The 8,441-nt window shown below is 33.1% G+C and overlaps 1 long non-coding RNA gene across 1 annotated transcript; it reads right to left on the minus strand.

Annotated features, from left to right (window-relative positions):
* Positions 1-3,793: 3,793 nt before the first annotated feature.
* LOC148761266 (uncharacterized) lies at positions 3,794-5,656 on the minus strand. Its single transcript, XR_016027802.1, has 3 exons — positions 5,556-5,656; positions 4,824-4,907; positions 3,794-3,987 (listed from the first exon to the last, which is right to left on the minus strand). It is a non-coding gene; the product is annotated as an uncharacterized LOC148761266 (long non-coding RNA).
* Between the last annotated feature and the right edge of the window lie 2,785 nt (positions 5,657-8,441).

Here is an 8,441-nt window from a genome sequence, read left to right on the forward strand (position 1 = left end):
CCGATTGCATCAAGGACTTCAGTTAGCCTTACATCGACAAAATTGTAGGTTCACAGACTCGCACCTTATTGGTTAGTTAGGGGCCCACGTGTCACTGTAAAAGTAATTTTATACTTCAGTTATCTGCTTTAAAGTACGTATGAGTATATTTAGCTTTTACACTACAGAAATTAAATTACGAATTTCTCTATAAATATTATTTTTTATTTAGAAAATAGAATATTTTATTAAATATTATTATTTTATTCAAACAATTATAATTTCATTTCAAATAATTATTTTATACATCTAAATTTACTTTTAATTATGAAACATGTGTTTTTCACCCACACACCATGTTTTTGGCGGGTTTCGGTATTTTCGAAGAAAAATGACGAAAATGCCCCTGTGAGCCAAAAATTAAAATTATATTCTTTTGATTTGGAAACGACTTATGATTTCTTGAAATACGAGATTTAATAACTGTCACTCATCGGGGAGATGCGAAAGCTGATGCTAAGCCTTGTTGGGTTCCGATCGACATTTCGAGTAATAAGTGCCTATCGGGACGTCGCAGCGGTTGTCATGGGCCCGATGGGAGTTTTTGTCACGATCCGGTACTCCCCTCGAACTCGTCACAACCGTCGCGGTGTCTCGGTAGACACTCATTGCCCGAAATGTCAACCCGAAACCCCGCAAGGCTTTACTATCAGTTTCTCTATTCCCTTGTGAGCAACCATTGTCCAATATCGTGTTCTAAAAGATTTTAAGCTGTTTTCAACTTTAAACAAATAAAATATTAATTTTTCGTCTCACAGGGGTATTTTGGTTATTTTTCTCAAAAATTTTGAAACTGGCTAAAACATAATATACAAGTACAAAACACATAATTCATATTCAAAATGAGTTTAAAAGTCTAAAATCTTCATTTAAAACGAAATTATGGTTATTTGAATATAATAAGAAAATAAAAGAAATATTAAGTAAAATATTCTATTTTCTTATAAAACAATATTTATAGAGTTATACGTGAATAATTTTTATAGCGTAAAAGCTAAATAAATTTATACATACTTAAATACAGTAAGCCAAAATATTTAATTTAATTTACAATAACAAGAGGGCCCCCGAATAAATAAAAGTAAAGAGAACTGTGAACCTACGGTTTGAAAAAATACAGATCCAACGGTAGTCCTCGATGAGATCAGCTATCTACAGTCTATAATGAACCTGAAATTGGTGGAAATGAGGGTGGTGAGATTATAAAATCCCAATGAGTAAACAGACATCATCATAAACATCTAGAGTTGAGTACATGGAGACAATAAAGTAAATCATCATAAACTGGGTTATAGCATTAGAACACAGTTTGTTCAAAACATGTAAAGAAGCTTATGAATCTCATAAAAATCTAAGCTTCTGCCATAAATCCATTCTCGGGGACACTTTGGCCGAGGCATCCTACCGAGATCGCCAAGGCTATTAAAATTCACATTTCACATAAATCATATTTTTATTTTGAAAACATAGACGTTCCTTGGCGTTGGCTGAGTTCCCCCTCACGTGGTGGTTTAGCGCGAAGTTAACCCTAAACTTTACCCCAAGAGATACCCTACGCGCCTCTCCGTCCGAGGTAAGAATATAATGGGGTTTACCGTGCCCCTCTAAAAGGTTGGTCCACAAAAACCCCCTATTGCAGTGATTAATTAATATATAATCCACCATATAATAAAACTCGATAACATGATATAGCAATTTTGTAATACGCAGTTTTTCAAGGCAACCAAACAATTTGCATTTGAATACAATTGCCAACTAGCCAATCATGCTCGATTTATCATAAGCCAGTCAATTTAAACAATCAAATTGAAATACCCTATACTTTGATATGGTGATAAATAAAGTTGATCGAATGCAAATTGAGGTCAATTAAAATATTTAAAAGTGATAAAAGACGAAAGGAGTAGTTTAGGATAAAATATTTCGAAAGTGAGAAAATAATAATAAAATAATAATAATTTTATCGGAGGAGAATTTGTGAGATAAAAGGCGATTCAGAAGTCAAGTGAGGCATAATAAGGTATTTCGGGTTCCAAGGAGACAAGATAAAATTTTTAGAATAAAATAATATTTTATTAATGAAATAATATTAAAATATTAATATTTAGCCAGATATCGAAATCAGTCATGAAGAAGGATCATATGGTTGATCCAAGTGGGGGAGAAGATGACAAGCCTGATTCTATAAAATATTTGTCATGACATACATGTGATGGATAGCATGTTTGCATGCTAAGAGAGTCTCGAAAAATTTACAAAAGTCGGTATTGTACCTAGAGGTACAACAAAGTTGATTTAAGCCTCGAACTAGATCAAATAGAGAATTCACAATGAAATTAAGAATTTTAAAGTCCCAGAATGGTTTAATATGGTGATTTGGAGTTCGAGGATCAATTTGGAGTCAAATCAGAATTTTCGCTATCTAGGGACAAAATGATCATTTGTCACCTGGGGACAAAATGGGAATTTTAGAAAAGATTTTTTTAGCCCCATTTGACTTATTGGAGTAAGATTTGAGGTTTAGAAGTGAAAATTTTTAATTTCGGTATAATTTAGAGTAAAAGGGTAAAATAGTAATTTTGCCACCCCAGGGGCAAAATTGTAATTTTCCACCACCAAGACATTTTTCCAGCACATGGTCTTCCTTTATCCTCATTTTGACCATTGACTAATTGTGTGGTGGAGATAAAAAGGATTAAAATTTTAAAATTTTAAAAATAGACCAATAAGAAAATGACATGTGTCATACCTTTATTATTTTATTGTTTCTTATTAAAAAGGCATAAAATCAGCCCATTTTCTTCATATGGCCGGCCAAGAAAGGAAGAGAGAGAAAGAGAGGAAGAACAAAGGGAAAAACAAGAAAACCTAGGTGGAAAATTCAAAGAAAAAGTGAAGAAATCAAGGAAACAAGCTAGGTAAGTTAGAATTTCTTTAGTTTTCCTTGATACCTAACTTACCCATGCTTTTGTTCTTGATTTTCATGGTTGAATATTGAGTTATTATGATGAATTCAATTCTGAAAAATGGGTTAGGAGAGAGAAAGTTGTTAGATTAATTTGATTTTAAGTTATGTTAGTGTTTTAAGTTAGTTTAGCATATTTAGAAACAAAACAACAAGAAAAGAATTTATTTTCTCCCACAATCATTAATGGCCAAATTTATCATGTGTTGAGTGAGGATAAATTTTATTTTCATTCTAGGAGAATTGGTTAAGAAATGATGAATTATGAGCCTAGATAAATAATGGGAATTTTTGGCGCAAAAATACGATTTTTTACCCACTAGGGGTATTTTCATAATTTGCTATCGAGACTGATAAGTTGTCACGACCCGGTACTCCCCTCGAGCCCGTGACAACCGCCGCGGTGTCCCGGTAGACACTTATTGCCCGGAATGTCAACCCGAAACCCCGCAAGGCTTTACTATCAGTTTCTCTGTTCCCTTGTGAGCAACCATTGTCAAATATCGTGTTCTAAAATATTTTAAGCTGTTTCCAACTTCAAACAAATAAAATATTAATTTTTCGTCTCACAAAGATATTTTGGTCATTTTTCTCAAAAATTTTTAAATTGGCTAAAACGTAATATACAAGTACAAAACACACAATTCATATTCAAAATGAGTTTAAAAGTCTAAAATCTTCATTTAAAATGAAATTATGGTTATTTGAATATAATAAGAAAATAAAAGAAATATTAAGTAAAATATTCTATTTTCTTATAAAACAATATTTATAGAGTTATACGTGAATAATTTTTATAACGTAAAAGCTAAATAAATTTATACATACTTAAATACAGTAAGCCAAAATATTTAATTTAATTTACAATAACAAGAGTGCCCCCGAATAAACAAAAGTAAAGAGGACTTTGAACCTACGGTTTGGAAAATGCAGATCCCACTGTAGTCCTCGATGAGATCAGCTATCTACAGTCTATATTGAACCTGAAATGGGTGGAAAGGAGGGTGGTGAGATAATAAAATCTCAATGAGTAAACAAACATCATCCTAAACATCTAGAGTTGAGTACATGGAGACAATAAAGTAAATCATCATAAACTGGGTTATAGCATTAGAACACATTTTGTTCAAAACACGTAAAGAGGCTTATGAATCTCATAAAAATCTAGGCTTGTGCCATAAATCCATTCTCGGGGACACCTTGGCCGAGGCATCCTACCGAGACCGCCAAGGCTATTAAAATTCACATTTCACATAAATCATGTTTTTTGTTTTGAAAACATAGCCGTTCCTTGGCGTTGGCTGAGTTCCCCCTCACGTGGTGGTTTAGCGTGAAGTGAACCTTAAACTTTACCCCAGGAGATACCCTACGCGCCTCTTCGTTCGAGGTAAGAATATAATGGGGTTTACCGTGCCCCTCTAAAAGGCTGGTCCACAGAAACCCCCTACTGCAGTGATTAATTAATATATAATCCACCATCTAATAAAACTCAATAACATGATATGGCAATTTTGTAATTCGTAGTTTTTCAAGGTAACCAAGCAATTCGCATTTCAATACAATTGCCAACTAGCCAATCATGCTCGATTTATCGTAAGCCAGTTAATTTAAACAATCAAATTGCCACAATTAACAGTCTCCGTGTACTCTATTTTTCAAAATCACTATTAATTTCAAAACAATTTATAATTTAATTTCATTGAAACTCATTTATTCATAAAACATGAAAATTTATCTTTTTAAATTCCTTTTTCCATAGAATTCATGAAAGCATTTAAAAACCACCCTAGATAATTAAAATGACAGTAAGTTTACTCACAATGTCTAGAATGCAGACTTTCGAAGCACTCTGTCTACTGGTCCTCGGATGCAATTTCCTTGCCTTTATCGGAGGACTCACCACCTTGACACAGTACAAAATCGAGACTTTCACCAAGTTGGTACTAAATCAAAATTAAACTAATTTAGACTACCAATGCATGATATGGAATGCAAAAATGCACTGGTAACTATCTAAACCCGGTATTGGCCTAATTCGTCTTATCACCCGATTAAATTCCTAACGGGTCCGTTTAAACTCCAATTTAATTCTTTTCAATTTCTATACCTCAATTGCACCCAAATTAACTTAATGTCCCTCAGTGTGGTGCAAATTATCAGTCCCAACAGCAAATTACGAAAATACCCCTAGTGTGTAAAAATTCGTATTTTTGCTCTGAAAATTCCCATTATTTTTCTAGGCTCATAATTCATCATTCCTTAACCAATTCTCCTAGAATAAAATCAAACTCATCCTCACTCACTACATGGTAAATTCAGCCATTAATGGTTGGGGGAGAAAATAAATTCTTTTCTTGTTGTTTTGTTTTTAAATATGCTAAACTAACTAAAAACACTAACATAAATTAAAATCAAATAAATCCAACAACTTTCTCTCTCCTAACCCATTTTTCCAGAATTTAATTCATCATGAAAACATGTAATTTAATCATGGAAAATAAAGAGAAATGCTTGGGAATAAGAAAACTCAAGCTTAATAGAAAAAACTCACCTTTTTCACTTAATTTCCTTGAAAATTCACACTTTTTCTTTGATTTTCTCTCTCTAGGGTTTTGTTTTTGTTTTCTCTCTCTTCTTGCTGGTTTGGCCGGCCATGGGGTGGAAGATGGGCTGATTTTGTGCCTTTTAAAAAGGAAAATAATAAATTAATAAAGGCATGACACATGGCATCATGTCATTGGCTCGTTTTTAAAATTTTAAAAATTTAAACATTTTATCTCCACCACATGTTTAGTCAAGGGTCAAAGATGAAGACAAGGAAGACCATGTGCTGGAAAAAATATCCTGGTGGTGGAAAATTACAATTTTGCCCCTGAGGTGGCAAAATTACCATTTTACCCCTATACTCCAAATTATACCGAAATTAAAATTTTTCACTTCTAAACCTCAAATCATACTTCAATAAGTCAAATTATACTCTAATAAGTCAAATGGGGTCAAAAAATCTTTTCTAAAATTCCCATTTTGTCCCCAGGTGGCAAATGACCATTTTGCCCCTAGTTAGTGAAAATTCCGATTTGACTCCAAATTGATCCTCAAACTCCAAATTACCATTTTAAGTCATCCATGAACTATGAAACTCTTAATCTCACCTTAAAATTCCTATTTGATCTAGTTCGAGGATTAAATAAACTTTGTTGTACCTCTAGGTACAATACCGACTTTTGTAAATTTTTCGGGACTCTCCTAGCATGCAATCATGCTATCATCACATGTATGTCATGAATAGTATTTTATAAGGTCGGGCTTTACATAAGTTGAATCTCATTCACAGTCACTAATGTAATTTAAGTATAATTGGAGTGTAGAAAGTGAGAAGAATTGATTTGGAGTTAAATTGGAGATAATAGACTGAATTAGGTAAGCACCCCATTTAAACGGTAGTTTGATAAGTTGTATATCATATCATGTATATATACCGAACCTGAATTGATTTTATAATGATCAATCATTGATGTGATGAATTATGTATTGTACATTGTGGATAGGTGGTGAGCAAAGTACACTGGTAAAAGTACAGAAATTGTGCTTGGAGATTGGGATTAGGAGTATATCGACTCCTAGAACAGTGAGTGAACTTATTATCGTCTTAATTATCTAGAGTAGTTTTATACAATTGTGTGATTTTATGAAAAATGGGTTTAAATGGTAAATTGCTATGTTTTAAGAGAAATTATAATTTTATAAAATGATTTTATAAATTTTCTGGAAAATCGAATATTGGTTTTGAAAATAGAGTAATTGGAGACTGCTAGTTTGTGTTGCAAATTTATGATTTTGAATTGAATGGCTTATGATAATAAATGAGCATGAATGGCTAAACTGATTTTGGTGTTAGAATTATTTATACTGTGTATTCAGCCTTGAGAGGCTAGGTTGCGATAAATTGCCATGTCATGCTAGAATGAATTTTATTGATTGGTGGATTATATATTAATTATTTAATGCAGAGGGGGTTCCGTGGACCAGCCTATTAGAGGGGCACGGTAAACTCCATTATATTATTACCTCGAACGGAGAGGCGCGTAGGGTATCTCCAGGGGTAAAGCTTAGGGTTCACTTCATGCTAAACCACCACGTGAAGGGGAACTCAGCCAATGCCAAGGACCGACTGTATTTTTCTCAAACTAAAAATATATTTTAAGTGTATACAAAAATTTTAACAGCCTTGGCGGTCTCGGTTGGATGCCCTGCGTAAGGTATCACTGAGTATGAGTTTTGGCACGAGCTAAAGTTTTAAGAAATTCATAAGCCAAGTTGATTACTTGATTTTTATGGATTGATTTTATTTGGTTAAAAGAAAAGTTGAAAGGTAATAAATTTCAGTATGATGATTTATTTTAATTGTCTCCATTTACTTGACTTTAGATAGTTTAGATGGTATCTGTTTACTCACTGGGATTTTATAATCTCACCACCCTCATTTCCTCACATTTCAGGCTCGGGGAATTCCATAGTTAGCTGACTTTGACAAGGACCTTCATTTGGACCTGAATCGGTAAAAGCTGTAGGTTTTCAGCTTCCGATGCATTTTGGATAGATGTGGGCCCACGTGTCACTGTAAAAGAATTTTATGCTTTGGTTATTTGCTTTATAGTATATATGAATATAATTATCTTTTACGCTATAAGAATTATGTATCGATAGTTTTATGAAAATTATTTTACAAGAAAATAGTTTATTTTATTGAATATTTTTATTATATTCAAATGGTCAAATTTTCACTTCAAATGAACGTTTTAGATACTTAATTTTTTTAAAATCATTAAATATATATTTTCGGCTTGCCTACTACATTTTTAGCAAGTTTCGAGGTTTTCGACAAAAACGACGAAAATGCCCCTGTGAGCAAAAAAAAAAACCATATGTTATGTTATGATTTTGAAATGATTTGTAATCCTTCGTATTTTGATTATTTGATAACTATTGCTCACCGGGGAAGTACGAAAGTTGATACGAGAGCCTTGCGAGATTTCGATCGACATTCGGGGTGAAAAATGTTTGTCGAGGCTTCGCGGTGGTTGTCACGGGCTCGATGGGGAGTTTCGAGTCGTGACAATTTAGATTGGTATCAGAGCATGGTTTAAAGATAAGATATTTTAATTTTAAAGCTTTGGATTTTAAAGTTTTTGATTTTAAGGTTGTTTTAAGAAATTCACACTGACACTGCATGGCCCCAAGTCCAGTTAAGTTAAGATAAGTTAAGTTAAGTCAAGTTAGGTTGGATTGAATAGAATATATGCATCTACATATAGAAATCTACCTACTTTTGAGATGCATAAATAATTAAACAATTACTATTTGATTGCATATAGGTTTTGAGGTGCACTGGTGACATACACACCATGTCTAGAAGAGGTGGTAGTCTCGATACCTC

The sequence above is a fragment of the Theobroma cacao genome, chromosome 8, assembly GCF_053813885.1.
Source record: "Theobroma cacao isolate CCN51 chromosome 8, ASM5381388v1, whole genome shotgun sequence".
Classification (NCBI taxonomy): Eukaryota; Viridiplantae; Streptophyta; class Magnoliopsida; order Malvales; family Malvaceae; genus Theobroma; species Theobroma cacao.